We start from the raw sequence: 20,071 nt of genomic DNA on the forward strand, positions 1-20,071 counted from the left end.
CAGATCGTCCTGTACGTATATTATTCTCTTGGACGAAACTTTTCCAGAAGAGCCATCGTACTGTCAATAATTAATTTTCCGTTCTGGGACAAAAATTTTTCCAGAGAGCCATCGTACTGTACGATAATTAATTTTCGTCTGGAGAAAATTTTTTCCAGGACCAATCGTACAGTAGATAATTAATTTCGTCTGACGAAAATTTTCCAGAGAGCCATCTACTGTACGAAAATTTATTTCGTCCTGGACGAATAGATTAGAAATTTTTGCGAGCAAGTTCCTATTCGTTCCAATGGCTCTATAGGGAAGTAACTGTCTGATCGTCACAGTTACGAACGAAGAATCGTCCTGTAGATAATACAAATTTAATATGATCTCCTTATTTGTGTGTGCAATGTTTTTATTCACTTCAAGTTACAAAATCATCACCCTTTCAATTTGATTTCTAAGCAAAGTTGCAAGCTTCCAAAAATTCAAGGTAATCTCATTGCTGATTTTAATTAGTCTCGTTAGTCTGGAGTTCTTTTTTCCCTGCAAATGTTAGTACACAACAGAGCAAATACAATCTCTTCCAAAATTGTTAGGAGCATAATACACATTGAATAATTAATGTTTGACAATCATCAAACTTAATAAGTTGGCAAAAATATGTAATGCATGCAAATAGCAACTATCTTAACAGATTTGAATTGGAGTTTTATATTTAATGGATTGAGATTGAATTACCTATATCATTCATAATCAAATAAATTATTGATATTGATTAGATAGTATTGAAGCTTGACTGAAGGCTGGATTATTATCTGGAACTAAAGGCTGGAGTTGATTTTTTTTTTTATTAGGAGTTGGATTGACATTTAACTGGGACTTAGATGGTTGACAAGTTAACACTTATCGATCATCAAGTTACCATGGAGAAATGTAGGTAGGTCCTAATGACCTCATGAAAATGAGGTCAATAAAAGGACCCCCAATATGTGTGGTAGAACAAAATTCTACTATTGATGTATGTATTGACTGAAAGGAAAGTGATCAAATCTTGAGTTTTAATTTTGAGGGAAAGTAATACCTAACCTCATATCTAAAGGAATTGATAGGAAGCTTATTCCTAATAGATAGATTCTAGATTAAAGTTTATGGAAAGACATTACCTAACCCTAGGACTACTTGATGAAGATAAAGAACTTTTTCCTTATTGACAAATTTTGGATTAAAATCTAAGGAATGACATCACCTAACCATAGGTCTATAGGATGAAGATAGAGAACTTATTCCTAATCGATAGATTAAAGTTGAATTCTAAGGAAGGCATCACCAAACCCTAAGTCTATAGCATGATAATAGAGGACATACACCAAATAGATAGATTAAAGTTGAATTCCAAGGAAGGCATAACCTAATCTCATGTCTATAAGTTGTCGATAAAGGACTTACACCTAATAGATATATTAATGTTAAATTTTAAGAAAAGTATCACCTAACCTTGGGTCTATAAGATGGTGATAGAGAACTTACACATAATAGATAAATTAAAGTTGAATTCTAAGAAGGTATCCCCAAACCTCAGTTCTATAGGATGTCGATAGAGGAGTTACATTTAATAGATAAATTAAAGTTGAATTTCAAGGAAGGCATCACCTAACCTCAAGTTTTGAAGGATATTGATAGAGGACTTACACCTAATAAATATATTAAATTTGATACTATGATGGCGCCTTAAGGGGTGTGCTCCATCAATAGTAGATTCAAGCCCCAAGGAAAGGGAAAGCCTAACCTTAAGGAAAAGAAAACTGATTTTGAGATTTAAGACTTAAAAGAGAATAATTCTAGTTGATTCAAAACTTGCGAAAATTTTATTAATTCAACAGTTTAGCTACATCAAGCATAGTATTATTGATTCTGTATAGATAGTTAAACTTAAGCAATTGCCCCACGGCTAACCAAGAGGTGGGTGAATTGGTAATTATAAACTCTCTTGAATTTTTTAATAGAAAAACATTTTAATAAATTTCCAAAAATTGATTATCTTTTGAAATGAGTTTTTTAATCACAATAACAAAATTGTATAAAATAAAAATGCAGAAATTAAAAAGACACAAAGATTTATAGTGGTTTGGTCAAACACGACCTACATCCACTCTCTGAAGACTCCCTCTTCAGGTATTGCACTATTACCAAAATGACTCTCCTTTTTCCCCCACAGCAAGACGGAGAATCCCTTACAAAACCTCTCTTCCACCAATCCCCGATGTGACAGAGAATTGATCGACATCATTTCAAACCCTCAAAGAGTCATAAGAGAACCGTCATATGTTCACACTCTCCAAGTGTTGGTAGAGTACCATCATCCTTTCACACCCTCCAAGTTTTGATAGAGTACTATCATCCTTTCACACCCTCCAAGTGTCAGTAGAGTACTAGATCTTCTTCAAATATCTTCTCATGAGAAACTAAAAATAAGAAATGAAGAGTGATAACTAAAAATATAAAGATATCCATACCTTTGAGTAATCTTGTGAACCCTTCACACTCCACTTGTAAGAAATCTCTCTCAAACACTCTCCCACACTCACTCTTTCACTTGCTCTTCAAAAAATACAAAGAATAACTCTTTTCACGTCAGTTTTAAAGGTCTTTTTATATGAAAGACATAAAAAACTGTCCAAAAAACTAAAATTTTCCATTTTGAGCGTATGATCGTACAGTACGATCGTATGTTCGTATGTAAGAACAGTTCAAAAACTATTACGTACGTAAGAACCTTTTATGAATCTGTACGAGATGATTTTATATATGATGATTGTCCAGTATGAACCAAGTTTGTATAGTATGAACAGTTAGAAAATTTTTCATCTTAATTAGGATGAAAAGGGACCCCCCACATTTTCATACTCTGGATGACATCTATACGTTTGGGATATCATACAGTATGATCAGTTTTGAAAACTTTCAAGTTTATTAGGACAAAAAGGGACCCTTCAAACTCATACTCTAGATGACGTACGTATGATGATGACATCATACGGTACGATTAGTTCAGAAAAGTTTTATGTTTATTGGGATGAAAAGGGACCCATTCAATTCAAACTTTATAAGGTGTACATATGATGACGACATCATATGGTACGATCAATTCAAAAAAACTTTGAATTTGTTTGGATGAAAAGGACCTATCCAATTCGTTCTCTGGAAGGCATACGTGCAAATATGATATCGTACAGTATGATTCATACTTAGAAAAATTTTCTTCTTTATGTTCATTTGACTGCTCGTAGTGAAAATTAACTGAACACATCATCCCGTATGAAATGACTTTATAGAGTACAATCAATTTAAAAAATTACAAATTTTAAATGCTCCCCCAATGTGTGTGTGTACAGTTACTCAATTACAATCACACTCTCTCAGGCTCAATTAAATGAAAAATATAAACTTTATTTATAATGAATGGTAATCTATTTTGATTTGAAGCCTTCATTAATCTGGAATATGATTTCTCTGAAATGTATAAACAACAAAATAATACATCTAAAATATGTTAGGAGAAATTGTAATTAAAATAATAATATTTGGAATCATCAAAAACATACATATTGTAAGAAAATTAATAATAAAAAAACTATGTTGCAACAATCTCCCCTTTTTTTATGATGGAAAAATAATTATTATTTGAGTTAATATGTATACCCTAAATTTCTCCTTAGCTCACCCTAAAAGAATAAACATATGAGTATAGGGAAATTCCATGAAGAGCACACCAAATATATAATACACACACACACACACACACACACACACACACACAAATAGAAAATACAAAAACACAAACACATGAAAACACAAAAACACAAAAATAATGAAAACACAAAAATAATATTACTCCCTCTTTTGACAACAACAAAAAAGGAAAAATAAAGTTGAAATGAAAGATGTCAAATGAGAAATCATAATAATTGGCCGTGAAAGAGACTGAAATATAGTTGCAATAACAAAGTTAATTAACAAAAGATGAAAAAAAAAAGATTCAAAAATTTTAAATTAAAGAACAACTTAGATTAAAAAAAGTATCAAGGTCATGAAGCATTCTAGACAATTAGATAAGGAAGATTATTACAAAAGTGACAAAATAAAGATTAATTAATTTAAATTTTCAATATAAAATATAAATAAAAATTAGATTGATTTGAATTAAAGATTAAATGATAGAGAAAAGAACATATTCAATTGATGACATTACGTATCTTTTCAAACATTTGTGGGACACTATATGCATCTTTTTCTATTTGTGCTAATTTTATACCTCTTTTAATTCTGTGAACCATTGTACATTTTTTCTATTTTTGTACACATTGTACATTTCTTTTTTATATACCATTTTTTATATTTGAAATACCATAATTAAAAAAATCAAATTTCTCTAATTATAAAAATAATTATATTGAAAAAAAATAAAAAATAATAAGACATCAAAATTATAATAATGATATTCAAATGTTTGCCTAAAAAGAACATGAGATTGATATCCTTAACTTAATCAAGTTATAAGTTAACTTAAATTATTTTTAAAAAAATTAGATTTAATAATTAAATTAATTTTGTAATGCAGGTTTAATTTATAACACTTTTTAGATATGATTTTCATATAAGTAAACTCACATTTCAAATAATGAACAAAAGTAACTAAACAAAACATGACACGTTTTTTATTAATATCATAAAAAGATTGGATACATTAAACCCACATGATGAAAATCATATCTAAAAAGTCTTATAAATTAAACCTATATTACAAAATTAATTTAATTATGAAATCTAATTTTTTTAAAAAATAATTTAAGTTAATTTATAACTCGATCAATTTAAAGATATCAATCTCATATTCTTTATAGGCATACATAATTTTAATTTTATTATTATTATTTTGATGTCTTATTATTTTTTATTTCTCTTTTCAATATAATTATCTTTGTACTTAAAGAAGTTTGAGCTTTTAGATTATTTATTTTAGAAAGATCAATTAAAAAATGGAGAAATATATAAATATACAAAAATCAAAAGAATGTGCAATGATTTACAAATTGAAAAGAGGCACAAAATTAGAACAAATACGAAAAGATGCACAAAGTGTGCCATAAATATTTGAAAAGATGTGCAATGTCACCAAACAAGTGTATTGATTACGTTCTTTCCTTTATCCTTTAATCTTCAATTTCAAATCAATCTAATATTTAATTATATTTTTTATTGGAATTTGACTTTAATTAATCTTCATTTCGTCACTATTATAATAGTTTTCCTTATCTAAATTGTCTAGATTATTTCATAACTTTAATATATTTATTTTGTCTATATTATATTTTAATTTTAATATTATAAATCTTTATTTTTCTCAAATGAACATTAATCTTATCATTGTATTTATAATTCAATCACTTTTAAGATCAATTATCAAAGGTTTCTCATATGACTTATTACATTTCTTTTATTTTTCTTTTTTCCTTCTTTTTATTATTATCAAAAAGGGGGGGAAATATTGTTTGTTTGTTTATTTGTTTTTAGTTTGATTTTTAGTTTATATGTTTGTTTGCATTTAATTTTTAGTGTTTGTTAGAGTTGTTTTATTTTTAGTGTTTTTATATTTTTGTGACTGTTTTGGAGTGTTTTGTGGTTTTATAAAAAAAAAAAAAATTATATATTTGTTCTTAATTGAAATTCCCTATATTCACATGCTTATTTATTTATGAGGAGTTAAGGAGAAATTTAGATTTTATAATTTTATTCAAATAATAATTATTTTGCCATCATCAAAAAGTGAGAGATTATTGAGATAGTTACTTCTTAGTTTTGCATTTTTGATATTCTTGCAACATGTATATTTTTTACGATTTTAAATACTAATGTTTTGATTATTATTTCTTCTAACATATTTTGGAACAATTATTTTGCTCTTGTGTGTACTAATATTTCAAGGAAATCATACTCTGAATTGTTAAAGACTTCAAATCAATATCATTTTAGATTATTGTAATTGAAGTCTATATTTTTATTTTATTGAGTCTGAGAGAGTGTGATTATAATTGAGGAACTAAGCACACACACCGAGGGAGAGTTTAAAATTTATATTTTTTAAACTGACTTGTACTATATGATATCACTTCATACGGGACGATCTGATCAATTATTTCTCCATCAAGTAATTAAATGAATAGAGAGAAGAAAAGTTTTTCAAAGTATGGATCATACGGGATGATCTTAATTTTCATACAGGAATGAAGGCCTCTGTTCTATCCTCGCACGAAGAATGTACAAGATGATATTTTTGTTCATACAGGGATGAACGCCACTATTTTACCCTCGCATGAAGATCGTACGGGATCATATTTTTATTCGTACAGGGACGAACACCTCTATTTTATTTTCACACTAAGATCGTATGGGATGATCTTAATTTTCGTGCAGGGACGAACACCTTTATTTTTTGTATCTCGCATAAAACATTTTTTCTAAGTCTGGATCATATAGAACGATCCCCATTTCGTACCAGGATGAATGTCTCTGGTTTATTCTCACACTTTTTGTTCCAATATTTCATATAGACAAAATTTAAAATTTTCTAATTGTTCGTCCTGGATGAACTTAGTTCGTACCGGACGATGTTCGTATATAAAATGATTTCGTACTGATTCACAACATGTTTGTACATAATAGTGCCTGAACTATTCGTACGTACGAGCATATGATCGTACAGTACGAATGTGTATGATCAAAATAAAATAATTCAGTTTTCTGGATAGTTTTTCATGTTTTTTGTATAAAAGATCCATTAAAGTCTGACTTCAAAATCTTTGTCTATGGGAATTTTCAAGGGCAATTGAAGGAGAGAGTGAGAGAGTATTTGAGAGAGATTTCTTGCAAGTGGAGTGTGAAAGGTTCACAAGATTACTCAAAGGTAAGGATCTCCTTATAATTATAGTTATCACTATTCCTCTTGTCTTTCTAGATTGCTCATTAGAAGATCTTGTTCTCTACTATCACTTGAAAAGTGTGAATAGCCGACGGTTCTCTACAAAAATATAAAAGGTGTGAAAGGATGATAGTTCTCTACCGACACTTAGAGGGTTAGAAAGGATGACGGCTCTCTACCAACACTTTGAGGGTGTGAAAAGATGAAGGTAATCTGCCTACACTTGGAGGGTGTGAAAGGATGAAAATTCTCTACCTACACTTGGAGGGTGTAAAAGGACAACAGTTCTCTATCGCACCGGGGATTGGTGGAAGAGAGTTTTGTAAAGGCTTCTCTTCCTAGTTATGGGGGCAAAAGGAGAGTCACTGTTGGTATAGTGCAATACTTGAAGAGGGAGTTTTTAGGGAGTGGATGTAGATCGTGTTTGACCGAACCACTATAAATCTTTGTGTCATTTTAATTTCCACTGCTTAGAACAAACCATCAGCCAATGCTTGGCTATAGTTTGTTGTTCTAGCAAACCATCTAAAGTGTGTGCAAAAGCTATGGACTTTCTTATGTCTTAGAAGATCTTATGTTTAAGTTTTTAAATTTAAGTTTATATGGTTATTATAGGACAAAGAGATATTTAGTTTGAATTTAAGTTTTGATATTTTATTATTTTATTAAAAATGCTTTTTTTTAATTATTTAATTTTAAGTATAAAAAATCAATATTTTTTAATAACACCAAGTGAATTATGGGATTGATAATCATCAAATCCTAAAGATTATAATTATAAAGCATTAATTCCACCATATAGGGTAAAATGATTGCATATAATTCTCTGAGTTTTATTAAATGTTTTATTTAATAATTTATTTATTATCATTTTGAAGAATATGTTAATTAAAAGATACAAATTGCTTTAAAGCATCCAACCAAAATATCTTAGGCCTATCAATTTTGATGTATTTATGCCCTCTATCAGGAATTAAGCATACACATAAAGGGCATCAATTTTAATTAAATATTTCTTAATGATTTGGTCATTTTTAATTTAGTTGAAATTATTTAATTTAATTAGATTAAATTTAATTAGAGTAATTATCTAATTAGAATTAATTCAAATGATTAAATTTTATTTAATTTTCCAATATTTTTTTATTTAAATTTGAATTTTTAATCACTGAAATGTTGAGGTCAATTGGATTAAAGTTTTATTTTAAATGAAATTGGAGAGGGCTTTTATTTTTCCTTAAACTTAGGGTTGATTGATGATCTAAGGTAATTTTTTCTAGGCTTTTTTGTGATTTATTATTAATTTTAGAAATTTTTTCCCCTAAATAGGGGTTGATTTTAAGGTTATAATTTAACTGACTTAATGATTTCTAATTAATGTCAAATTAATTTCCAAGGTTTATGATATCACTAAGCAAAATAGGTTTGAGTTTCATCATTATTAGATTTACAATGAATTTACTAGAAATTTTCAAAGTTGGCTAGACACAATCCTAAGTTGATTTACCTAGGTCTCTCTATTGTAACTTTGGGCTTGCAGTCAAATATTTCTAACCCTTTCATGAAAGTGAACAATACACACCAATCATAAACCCTAATGTGTTATAAATTGTAATCATATATTTGAAAATACAAGTTAGGATTATGGAGACTTGAAACATAGCTGAGAAAATTATTGCACTGACATCCCATAGAGTCACTCAGCAAAATTTAAAGTTAATTAAGTGTGTATTTAGAGAGCAATTAATAAAAATTAGTGGAGATCCAATAAAAATTACTCTTTGAATACTCAATAATTTTTTTTTTAAACAAAAAAATTTATCCTGAATCCATAGAACCCTTATTTGTGCAAAATTGTTTAGTGGTTACTTTTCTATAATTTTTTAAAGTTTTGGCCATTTTAAATTATTTTATAATTAATTTAAAAGGGTTTGGTGGTGACAGCCCCGATGGGGAAATGCTTTTTTTTTTGGGAATATTTGGGGGAAATGCTTTACACACGACATCATGTGATTAGACCGCATAGATGGTGCCAATCATCCACTTAAACAAGTGAGCAAGGCTTTCGACCGTCCATTGTCATGCAGTATCTATCAGGCAGTTGAGATCAAGCCTACCATTTTGTCATTTTAGAGGGGATCAAAAATAACTTGCAATACAATGAAATATGAACCATCTGCATGAATACACGTGGGCTGGATATTACTGATCTCATCTTCCCCGATAAAGAGTCCAAAACACCTTAATTTTAGAAAGCCCACTAAACTCATTATAAAATACAGGCCGAGCAATAAAACATTCTACAAAGCTTCCTAGGGATCTGGTAAACCATTATATGAAGTTTGATAGCTTTACATAATATGTATATGAAGTTATTTTTAAAACTATTCCAAGACTTACCTCAATCCAAAGAATGTTTTGACATATACTTGACCGTATTTTGCTCATTGTCTCTTCGACAGCAAATTTGTTGAAGAGTGGAAAACTGGAGGAAGGCTAGATTGGAGTATGAGTACTTGAGAAGGATGAACACTTGGACCTCTTTGGATCTCACCACCTGTGAACTCCAAATGACTGGAAAACATAAGGGAAATGGGGAGAAGCTTCTAGGAGGAAAAAATAAAAGTGAAATCGCCCAGGGAAACTCTAGTTTAGGAATAAAGTTGGTAAGAAAGGATTGAGTATTATACTATATTCAAACCATTCCAAGTTCATCCAATGGCTAGGATTTATCACAGACCTTGCTTGGATCCAAACCAAGTGGCAATGGTCAATCAGGAGCAGCCTCTAGGCCAAGTAGTAGATGTGAAAGTGGAAAATCCCTGAACCAGTAGTAGATAAATTACTCAAAAAATTGATGGCAGAAATAACAATGTAAATTAAGCAAGGTTTTGAACTGGTTCAGGGATGCATAGATTTTGTTAAAGAAGCTTGGGGTTCAATGGAAAGATCTAAGGCATCTAGACTAGTCATTAGATCTAAACAATGGGATTTGTTCACAGATTTATAGTTTGAATGACCTCACTTAAAAATGAGGTCAACAACATCTACCTCATTTACATGAAAATGAGATATAGACTGACCATAGGCCATTTACATCCTTCTAGTCATTTATCAGTCTATGTTATTTAGAGTAATTTTATTAAATATATGTAGAAGAATTTTATTTTTTTAGAGTCAAACAAAACTACTCAAGACAAAAGTACATGTAAAAAGCCTAAGAAAAGCAATTATTTTTAAAACACAATCATAATAAATAATTATTTGAACCAAATTAAATAACTGAATAACAAAAGGAGTCTAATCCATTGTGTGGCAAGTGCTACTTAATTACAAACAAATTTACATAAAGAGACAATCGGTTAATTATAATTTAAATTTACACCTAAAAAACCTAAACCTTATTATGACATTGTTCAAATTAATTAATGATGACCATCTTCATAAAGGTTTGCAAAAGATTCTTTTTTCTTTTTAAGAAAAAAAAAATCTCAGTCTTACACATTTTATATGAATTAAATTTAAAAATGAAAAAGAGACTCAATACTCCCTATAAATTAGAGAAATATTTTATATACATTTATATCATCCAACCATTACACATAAAGCTAATAGAGCCATCATAAAAATTAGAATGTAACAACCATCTGTGTCAAGTGTGAAGTTGTTTCAATGATGCTTTTAGCAAGAAGACTTGAAATGAAAAGAAGGACAAACAACCCTGTCAAATAAGGAAAATCTAGAAGATACTTAGGCAAATAGAACTCAATTGAAGGTCATCCAAAACTTTTTGTACTTACCTTAAAATTGTACCTACAGATTTGTTGTTCTATGTCAATAAATAAAAGTTTTGGTTATATTAGTCTTTCTCTTAGAGAATAAATGGCTGCACATTTCATTTTTTTTTAAAAAAGGAGCGAGGAGGCTTTATCTCCTCTTTGATTAAATGATTTTATCACTTCAAACCATTTGTATTAGTCTTAATTTTAGAGAAATATGTATGCATTCTAGTTTCAAAAATAATAATAGTAATAAAACAGCCAAGTGTTTGTTGGAGTCATTCTTCATTTATCTATTTTCATTCATATCAGTTTGGTTTATAGACGTCATATAAAAAAATTTTGAGATGAAAGTTCTTCAAATGGCAATTAACTTCAAGATTTAGTTTACATTTTTTAACTCTGACCTTGACATATAAAATACTTGAGAGATTTTGAATTGACTCATGGTTTGGTTTATGTAATTTACAATTCAAACTTCGTATATATATTAAATAATTGGGAAACTGCACTTCAATTTCGTGGTTCAATTAGTATTATCTACAATCAAATATTCATATAAATAAAATGCGATATAATTCGAAATGATTCATGGCTCATTTTATATTGTTTGCAATTAATTTTAGCGACCATAATATTTTTCAAATAAAAATTAAGAATATGAAAATAAATGAATATCTCTTGAATAAATTTTGTTCGTCTAAATGCCTATGAGATTTATTCATGGATACAAAGTTCTATATATCGCATTTAAATGGCGATTGCAATGATCTTTAATAAATGATGGTATGTTCATGCTTAATAAGATGGATATACAATCATACTTTGATATCGCTTCAAATAAATCATGTATATTTTCCTTCTCATAACTATTTCTTTAAAAATTCTGTGATAAATGAATAAGGCTATTGTTGTCTCTTTTGGGAGAGTTGTGCATATGTTAATATTTTTTTTTCTTTGCTAATATTGTCATTTGATCAATGAAGGGATATACTTCATATTAAATTGTGATAGTTGCAACTTAACTAATTCTCCAATGTTTAATATATTGTGGCTAAGATTGATGAATTTTGTTGCTCCGCCATCTTATACAAGTTTAATGTTAATGACTTATGGGCATGTATATTTCTCTTCTTATTACATTAAATTTAATTGTGATGATTACTAATATCTTTGTTTAAGCGCAAGAAGACTTATGAGTTTAAAAAAAATAAAAAGATTTGTGAGTTTAAACCTATTTATTTTAACCAATTTATTCTTTTACTTTGCATTGTGGTTTATTAGTGATTAATTTACATTGTTATTTCTGCCATCAATTTTTTATTCTTTGGTCAATCTCTCCTTTATGATATTTAGCTTATTGCTTACGCTTGCAAGTGAAATTTAATATGGAGCATGAAATATTTTTTGTAGAGTTTCATATTTCATTTTGTATATATTTGTGACTCTATTATTTGTAAATAAGATATTATAGATAATGTGTCACACTTGATTTTTTATATACTTGCCTTTAAAGGATATGTGTTAATATCTTGTGTTAAAATACATGATTATTTTTTAAGTGTTCTTCTATAAATTTTCTATTCATATATATTCAAAAATGAAAATGCATCAAATTCTGACACCTACTTCTCTCTTTGCTTTATTTGTGAGGTACATTGGATGTGATTTGGATAACAAAGATAGAGAGCAATCAATTGCCTTCATTTCTTCCAAATGGATGTGCTACAATTGGTTGCACAATTGCTTGCTCTGGTGAGGTAAATCCTAAAACTTAGAGCCCCTTAGGTCCTTTAAGTCTTGCATGTGATTAAGATTCCTCAAACTTTAGGTCATTATAGAAATCCTACATTTAATTTTTTAGAACCACTGTCCCAGTAGCAGGTAGGAGTTTATTCGTTAATGACAAATTTAGGTACGTGTAGTTTTGATTTATTACCCACACTTAAAATTTTCCATTTTGATTTTGATAGAATCATAATATACCTAATAAAATAACTTTGCCAATAAAAATAAAATAAGACAATTAAATAATAAAAAACTTTGATTTATCACACTCTAATAAATAAAAATTATTAATGGATTTAAATCAAATAAATTAATAACGAACTCTAACTAATTTAAATTAAATAGACAAAATAAAAGGTTAATAAGATTCTAAAATAAAATTAAACCATTAAACTTAAGTGACTAAATAACATTAATTAAATTTAATTTTAATCATCTCAAATAATAAAAGATTTAATAATTAACATAATTAATCTTGATTTTATTAAATGAATTCACTAATTAAATACTAAATAAATAATTAAAGGACCTTTTATGCTTTATATTTGATTCCTTTTGAGGGCACATTAGCATTGGATATGAAAGATCCTTAATTAATTCTAAATAACAAAAGACCCTTATATATGCATTATATTTAACTACATTTGGAAGTTACATATGCATTAGATTCAGGTGTCTTCAATAAATATTGAATAAACTAATTGCTTTCATGCATGCATTCTGTTCACCTCCTTTTGGTAGGCACAATTGCATTGGATTATAAAGCTTAAAATAAATTCCAAATGAATTAAAGTAAATTTAAGATTTGATAAAAAATCTAATATAATTAACCAAGGTAATCAGTGGATATTAAATTAGCCCCAAGGAGGGTGAAATAAATCTCATAGGCCTTCTACTAACAAAGGTGATTACTGTTTAATTTAAATAAATATTCATTAAAATTAATAATAAAAAGAATTTCAAAGCCTTCGTATGTTATGTTTGATTTCTGTTGGAGAGTATATATATATTGGATTCATAAGGCTTGTATCTTAAGACACTAAATAAATTATGAATAAATTTAAAAGATATTAACAACTTTTTTACATATCAAAATTTAATTTTAAATAAACACCTCACTTGGCTCACAACTAACAAATAATTCCAAATATAAATAACTTAAACAATAAATCTCCTAGGATACATAAAAAATACACGAAATTTTTTACACACTAGAATTTGTTTGCTAGGGCCACTGACTCTAGTTTTAGGCTAGGTTGTAGTGTGTTTTTGTGTGATGCAGGTATCTTTACCTAAAGTGTATCCTTGGTATATTTGTTTATTTATTTTATGCACTCTCAATGTCATACCATATATACATTGCATATGCATCTTCATGTTATTTTATTTAATGCAAAAAATGAGTAAAGTATAATGTACCTAGGATGTTTATAAAAGAACACTCAGAGTAGAATATATTTAGAGGCAAATGTATGTGCAAAGAGTCAAATGTAAATGTAAGGTGTCAAGAGCTGTAACAATTTAAAGATATTTGTTTATATACACATATAGAATTTCAAAAGATAATTCTCTCTCTTTTAGAGGGTATTCCCTTTTAGAATTCTATAAGAAAATCTATAGGCAGAAAATTATAAGCAAATGAATTTAAATCAATATATCTTATAGGTGTGGAAATTAATTTTGTTGTGGTGGAGCTTGGCCACCTTACTTTCTTAAAGATCTTGGGTTATATTTGTTTCCCAGTAAATGAATAAAATATTTTATTTTATGTATTTACTTTAGGCATATATGATGGTAGATATATTCATTTGCATATTCTTTATTCCAAATTTAAATCTCTGAACAAAAATCTTTGACTCCGTAGGATAGAGCCCTCCCATCTTGCATACATAAGATGATTGATTATGCCTGGGATATTAGTTGGTAGCTCACTCCAGGAAATTATAAGCCTAGATCGTACTTCCCTCAATGGGTCTCTTCTAACTTATGATAAATTCTAAATATATCATTTCTCTTAAGATAATAAATTAATCTTTGATCTTTTAAACTCAAATTACTAATCTAATTTTATATATTTAAAAAGGTTTAATGATCACTAAAAATAAATACAAGAGCTTATTCTCTTTGGAATAGAACCAGAAACCTCCTTTGTACACCAAACCATGAAAAGAATAATAAAAAATTCTTAATTGAAAGTTTTTATAGGTTAAGGCCTTTGATATAATTAGCCACAGGGACTTGCGCCCGGGGGAAGCCGACACCCACATCAAATAAATCTCATTTTAGATGATGTATTAAATGGAGGAAATCTCATGATTATCGAGTTATATATATTACTACACGTTGATGTGTGTAAGTGAGAGCCACTATCCTCCATGGTTAATCATATGTATGATCTTGTCTGCTCTCCCATTGGCTAGCTCATGTAGAGTATAAAGGCCTAAAACCTTTTTGTCCCACGGGATAGTTGATCATACACATTGTTTAAAATTGTGCAATATAAGGCTGGCCTTAAGGCCTGCGTCAATGCAATTCTAGTGGAAAACACCTCGAGGCTTATGTCTCTAGCTCTTTTATGCTGCTTGCGCCTCAGCTTGGTTGAGGCTCGCCTTGAGACACGCCTCACCTCGCTAGCGTGAGTCTTACGCCTCACCCAATTTGTATATATTTTTGTTAAAACTAACATAAATCACGTCATCATGCATATTATAGTGCAACAACTTCATCTAGATTGCCTCTATCCCCAGCCCGCGACCTTCACTATAGCCAACACCATCATAACTGTCACCGATAATCACTTAAAAGTTGCACACCACCACATTAATCTCATATTTATGTCGATGAAAATATTTCTAAAAGATGAACACTATTGAAATAAATTAAAAAGAAGCATATTGGGAGCAATTTGACTCTACCGACAGAATGAGACAGGAGATAGACCAATTTTTTATGGCGACAACTCAGATAAAGACCACCTCAGTGATGATAGTGTAGATGATTCCTAAGTTGTTGCCAACTATTTTAGCTTTCATTAGAAATTAAATGTAAATGTGTAGAGAGTTGAGAAAGAAGAAATTTGAAGTTTAACTTCATGTTACATGATACTTTTATGTAATTTCTATATTTCATATTATTTTGCTCTTAAAATATTTGAATTTAGATTCTATTTCAGGATATTTATCACATGTCACTTTATTTCTTTTGCAATTTTTTGCTTCATATATATGTCAATTTGTTAATTCATAATTTAATAGGAAGTTAATATGTCATCATTTTATATATTATATAGGCATTATATAAAAAATAAGACGCAAAAAAAAAAAAAAAAAAAAAAAAAAAAGCTGATGCCAAGTAGCAGATGAAGTGGATGCAGCAAGCAATGCCGTGTTGAAGTTGTCGGAAGATGAAGGATTGGAGATCTTAATTGGGTAGAGTCCATGATGATGAGGTCCGTGGAGAAGAAGTTTGTTGGTCCGAGAATCCTTGATGGCAAAACCATTAGCATCAAGTAGAACAAAACATGAATTGTCATTGGTAAGTTTATGAATAGAAAGCAAATTATGAGATAAGTGAGGAACATGGAGAATGTTTGATAACTGAAGCTTACGGGATGGAGTAGGAAGCAAACCTTGCCCTGTGTGAGCTATGGACAGTTGCTGTCCATTACCGACTTGAACCTGTGAATTTCCATTGTATGGTTGTATGTTTTGTAACTGAGTCGGATTAGCTGTGAGATGTTCAGTTGCACCAGAGTCTAAAAACCAATCAGCATTTTGGTGTGAGTCTGTAGCCACATAGGCTTGCGGAGGAGTATTATATGAAGAATCATTTCGATACCAACAGTGAATGGCTGAGTGCCCCGGTTTGCCACAGATTTGACACTCAACTGCTGCTCGAGGTCGGCGACCACCACGGGTAGAATTAGAACGACCTGGAGCAGAACGACCTCCACGTCCGTCTGCACGTCCATCACCGCGACCATAATTTTGACGTCCTCGATAGAATGACGCTTGTCCACGAGAAGTGCCTCTAGTTGCAGTAAGAGCATAGTTGGAATCTGTGGCAGGGGTTAAAGATTGTTCACGACTATGATCTGATGTAATGTGCAGTTCCTCACTGCAAAGCAGCGCATAAAAATCATCGAGAGAGATGGGTTGAAGTTGATTGCGAATTACAGCTTTAAAAGACTGATATGTGCCTGGCAACCCATTGAGTGTGTACAGAATAATGTCTTCTGTATCAATAGAGGATCCTGCGGCTGCTATAGCATCAACCTTAGTCTTAATCTCTGTGAGATACTGAAACATGGTTTTATCTCCAAGTTGAAGTTGATGCAGTTCATTCTTTAGTTGAAGTAATCTGGAACGGTGCGTCGACTTCAGTCGAAGCTCAAGTGTAGTCCAGATTTCATGCGTAGACTCCAAGTTGAGAATATACGGCAGTAAGGAAGCAGATACAGTGGAGTAAATCGCAAAGGCTAAGTGCTGATCTATGAGCATCCAGATGGTAAACAGAGGATTAACACGGACAGATCCGTCTGTTCCAAGAATCTGCTTCGCCGGTTTTTCCGTAGCTCCAGTTAAGTATCCTTCGTAGTTGTTTGCTGCAAACAACTTCAGTAGTTGGGATTTCCATATCAAATGATTATCTGTGTTTAGTTGCACCGTCACCATGGTCTTGACATTGGCCATGAAAAATTTGAGTTGAGGTGGTATTGCAACATTGTCGGAGGCAGGTGGTGCATCGGAGTTGTTCGTCGGTGAGGAGGTTGACGACATTGTAACAGACGAAAGAACAACCTACAGCTCTGATACCATGAGAAATTTTAACACCTGCAAAGAGCAAACAGTAGAAAAACAAATCGGAGAAGAAGAAGAAGGAAGCAGAGTATTTGCTGTATTAATTCATTCTTGCATTTCTTAAGTTGCCGTGCTACAGTGTATATCAGAGAGTTGGTTACAAGCCAACGGTAGTGATTAAATGGCAGAGATCTCACGGTTAGGAGACAACCGTACACAAGAGTGGAGCAGCCAATACCAATAGGTGAGCCGGCTTATCAATAAGTTGAGAGGCATATCAAACTATCTTATCAAATGCTGACTTTAGATGAGATGGTACTTGACAACCTTCGACCGCACAACAAACTAAGGTAATTAAGGATAAACGCATACATGGGTGCCAGGTCTGCAATTTGGATGAACGAGGACCATCTTATCTCCAATCTAGAGCGCATACAATTGGATTGCTGCTTAGAGTCGCAACTCTTCCACCCTTTTGGTGGCTTCCCTTCCTTAAGTCTTTGTACCTTGAAAACATGCAAAAGTTAAACGGCTTTATAATAAATTTCAGAGGGATGAATTGGATTGAGTTTTTGATTCACTAGAGGTTTTACACATTGAGAGATTAGAAGCATTGGAGGATTGGTTTGACTCAACATTAGCTACAACAGATGATCGTCTGTTTCCTTGCTTAATTGAACTGTACCTGAAGGACTGCCCAAATTTCAAGAGTTGCCCTCTTTGCCTCCTAAGCTCAGGAAATTAGAGATGGATAACACTGGGTGGAAAACTTTCAACTTGCTACAAGGCACTAGCAAGTGTTACATCATTTCAAGCCTTGCAGCAATAAGAAACTTGACAATTCGAAATAGTGGTGATCTCATCTATCTCGAAGGACTGAAAGATTTGGGGACTACAGAGAATTCCCAGCTTATACTCTACGAACTCATTATTCAGGATCCATCAGTCACCTCCATTCAAAAGCTAATAATTAAGGGTAATGATGAGTTGGTTTCATTTCAAGTTGAGACACAGCAGTGGTTTCTCCAAGTTAGCTCATAACTTTGTTTTATTTGTTTGATATAAAATGTGAAGTTTCAGCCAGAGCTGTGGTTGGCAAAGGATTAATGACCAACATGCAATACTTAGGCAGGAAAGAGATGAAGGGAAATAATGGATACAGCCAGGTAACCACAAATTATCATTTAAATCTTTCATATATAGTACTTCAACTCATAAGCTAGCTTATTAGTTGTGCGATTCGAGTCATTATCTATCAATTGCTTTCAATCATTATACAAGAACTTGTTATTTAGTGAAATTCATGTTATATATACATACTTATTGTAATAAGTAATAACTACTTGTACCTACTTGTTTTCATTTAAATCATACTTCCCAGTCATTTGAGTAAGTGGGATTAGAGCAATTTGTCAGGTTTTCTTATTTGTTTAAATAATTATTATACAGTGATTATTTTTTTGTTAATGTTTATTTTCATTTGATAATTATGGTTTGTGATCTTGAATTAGATCGAGGTGCCTTCAATGCCGTTAAAAGTTAAAATATTGATGATTCCCCTCCTACGAAGTCGATTATGGAGCACAAAGAACAACTGAACAGAAACATGGAGGAAACAAGAAGATGGAAATTATGGAGTTACAGAATTTAATTAATGTCCTATGAAGAAAGGTCTTATATAAAAACAGTGAGTGGACATTCTGGGGGTTGAAACTCATGGAAGGTATATAATATTCATTTTTTTGTTTCCTTAGAGATATTTTGGAGAGTTCACCTGCATTTTCAGTTAACTCAAAATTTTCATTTTAAAGAGGGTGTTGTTATTACAGCTTCATTACAAGGACATTATTATTATGTGCGGACACTGGATTGTCCGTAGACGAATGAGAATGCGTCACGCTCTGAATGCCTTTGGGCGATGTATTTATTTGTAAACTTAGGCTTCATTTGGTATGATTTTTTTAGTGTTTTTTAAAGCGGTTTAGTTGTATAAAAATTAAGAAAGCTGTTTTAATAAACATGAAGAAATAATTGAATCACTGGCATACAACAACAACAACAACAAAATGTGAAGCAATCCTTCAGAGGCAAAACATCAAGCAGGTGAAATGAAATAGACGAAAACATCAGACAGGAAAAAGAGTAATGAGCTTGTCTTTTGCATGAACGTGGGAAATGGCAACTTCAGAGCTGAGCAGCCAAGCAATTATGTAATTTATTTAATTCATAAGGGTCTGCCAGATTACCAATAGATACTGAAGAAAAGCCCCTCTGGTTCAGGTTGAGGATGAAATTACCTAACAATGTATGGAGATCCACATTAGTAAAAATAGAATATTTTCTATTTAACTACAGTACTATAACAGTAAATTCTCCTTCCTATCATAGTATTTCATCTCTTCTCTCTAATCTAATTACTAGTAATATCTATTACATTTCGAAATTTTCAATTCAGATTCCAGTTCTTTCCCTATCATTTATAAATATGTCATACTCAAAAAACAAGATTTGACAATCAATGGAGTTAACATCACAAGAGAAGTAGATAACTGTAGAATAAATGTATTATCATAGGTTCTGATGCATGATCAATTTCAAAAAGAAGCATGGTCTCCTGATTTCCTGCAAAATATAGACATTATCATTAAACGGACAAAAAGGCGGATTGATGGTACTCTAAGGCTTCGTTTGGGACGACTTTCTTCATGCTTCGTAAAGTAGCTTTCTAGTAAAAAATTAAAAAA

The 20,071-nt window shown here is 30.8% G+C and overlaps 1 long non-coding RNA gene across 2 annotated transcripts; it reads left to right on the top strand.

Annotated features, from left to right (window-relative positions):
- The first annotated feature begins 18,268 nt into the window (after positions 1–18,268).
- Positions 18,269–19,676, top strand: LOC110097815. Of its 2 annotated transcripts, XR_002303247.2 has the most exons (3): positions 18,269–18,493; positions 18,839–19,050; positions 19,157–19,676. It is a non-coding gene; the product is annotated as an uncharacterized LOC110097815 (long non-coding RNA). The 2 variants fall into 2 exon arrangements; XR_003700356.1 differs by having other exon boundaries at positions 18,839–19,676.
- Positions 19,677–20,071: the final 395 nt, after the last annotated feature.

Source organism: Dendrobium catenatum, unplaced genomic scaffold (genome assembly GCF_001605985.2).
Source record: "Dendrobium catenatum unplaced genomic scaffold, ASM160598v2 fragScaff_scaffold_373, whole genome shotgun sequence".
NCBI classification, from domain to species: Eukaryota; Viridiplantae; Streptophyta; class Magnoliopsida; order Asparagales; family Orchidaceae; genus Dendrobium; species Dendrobium catenatum.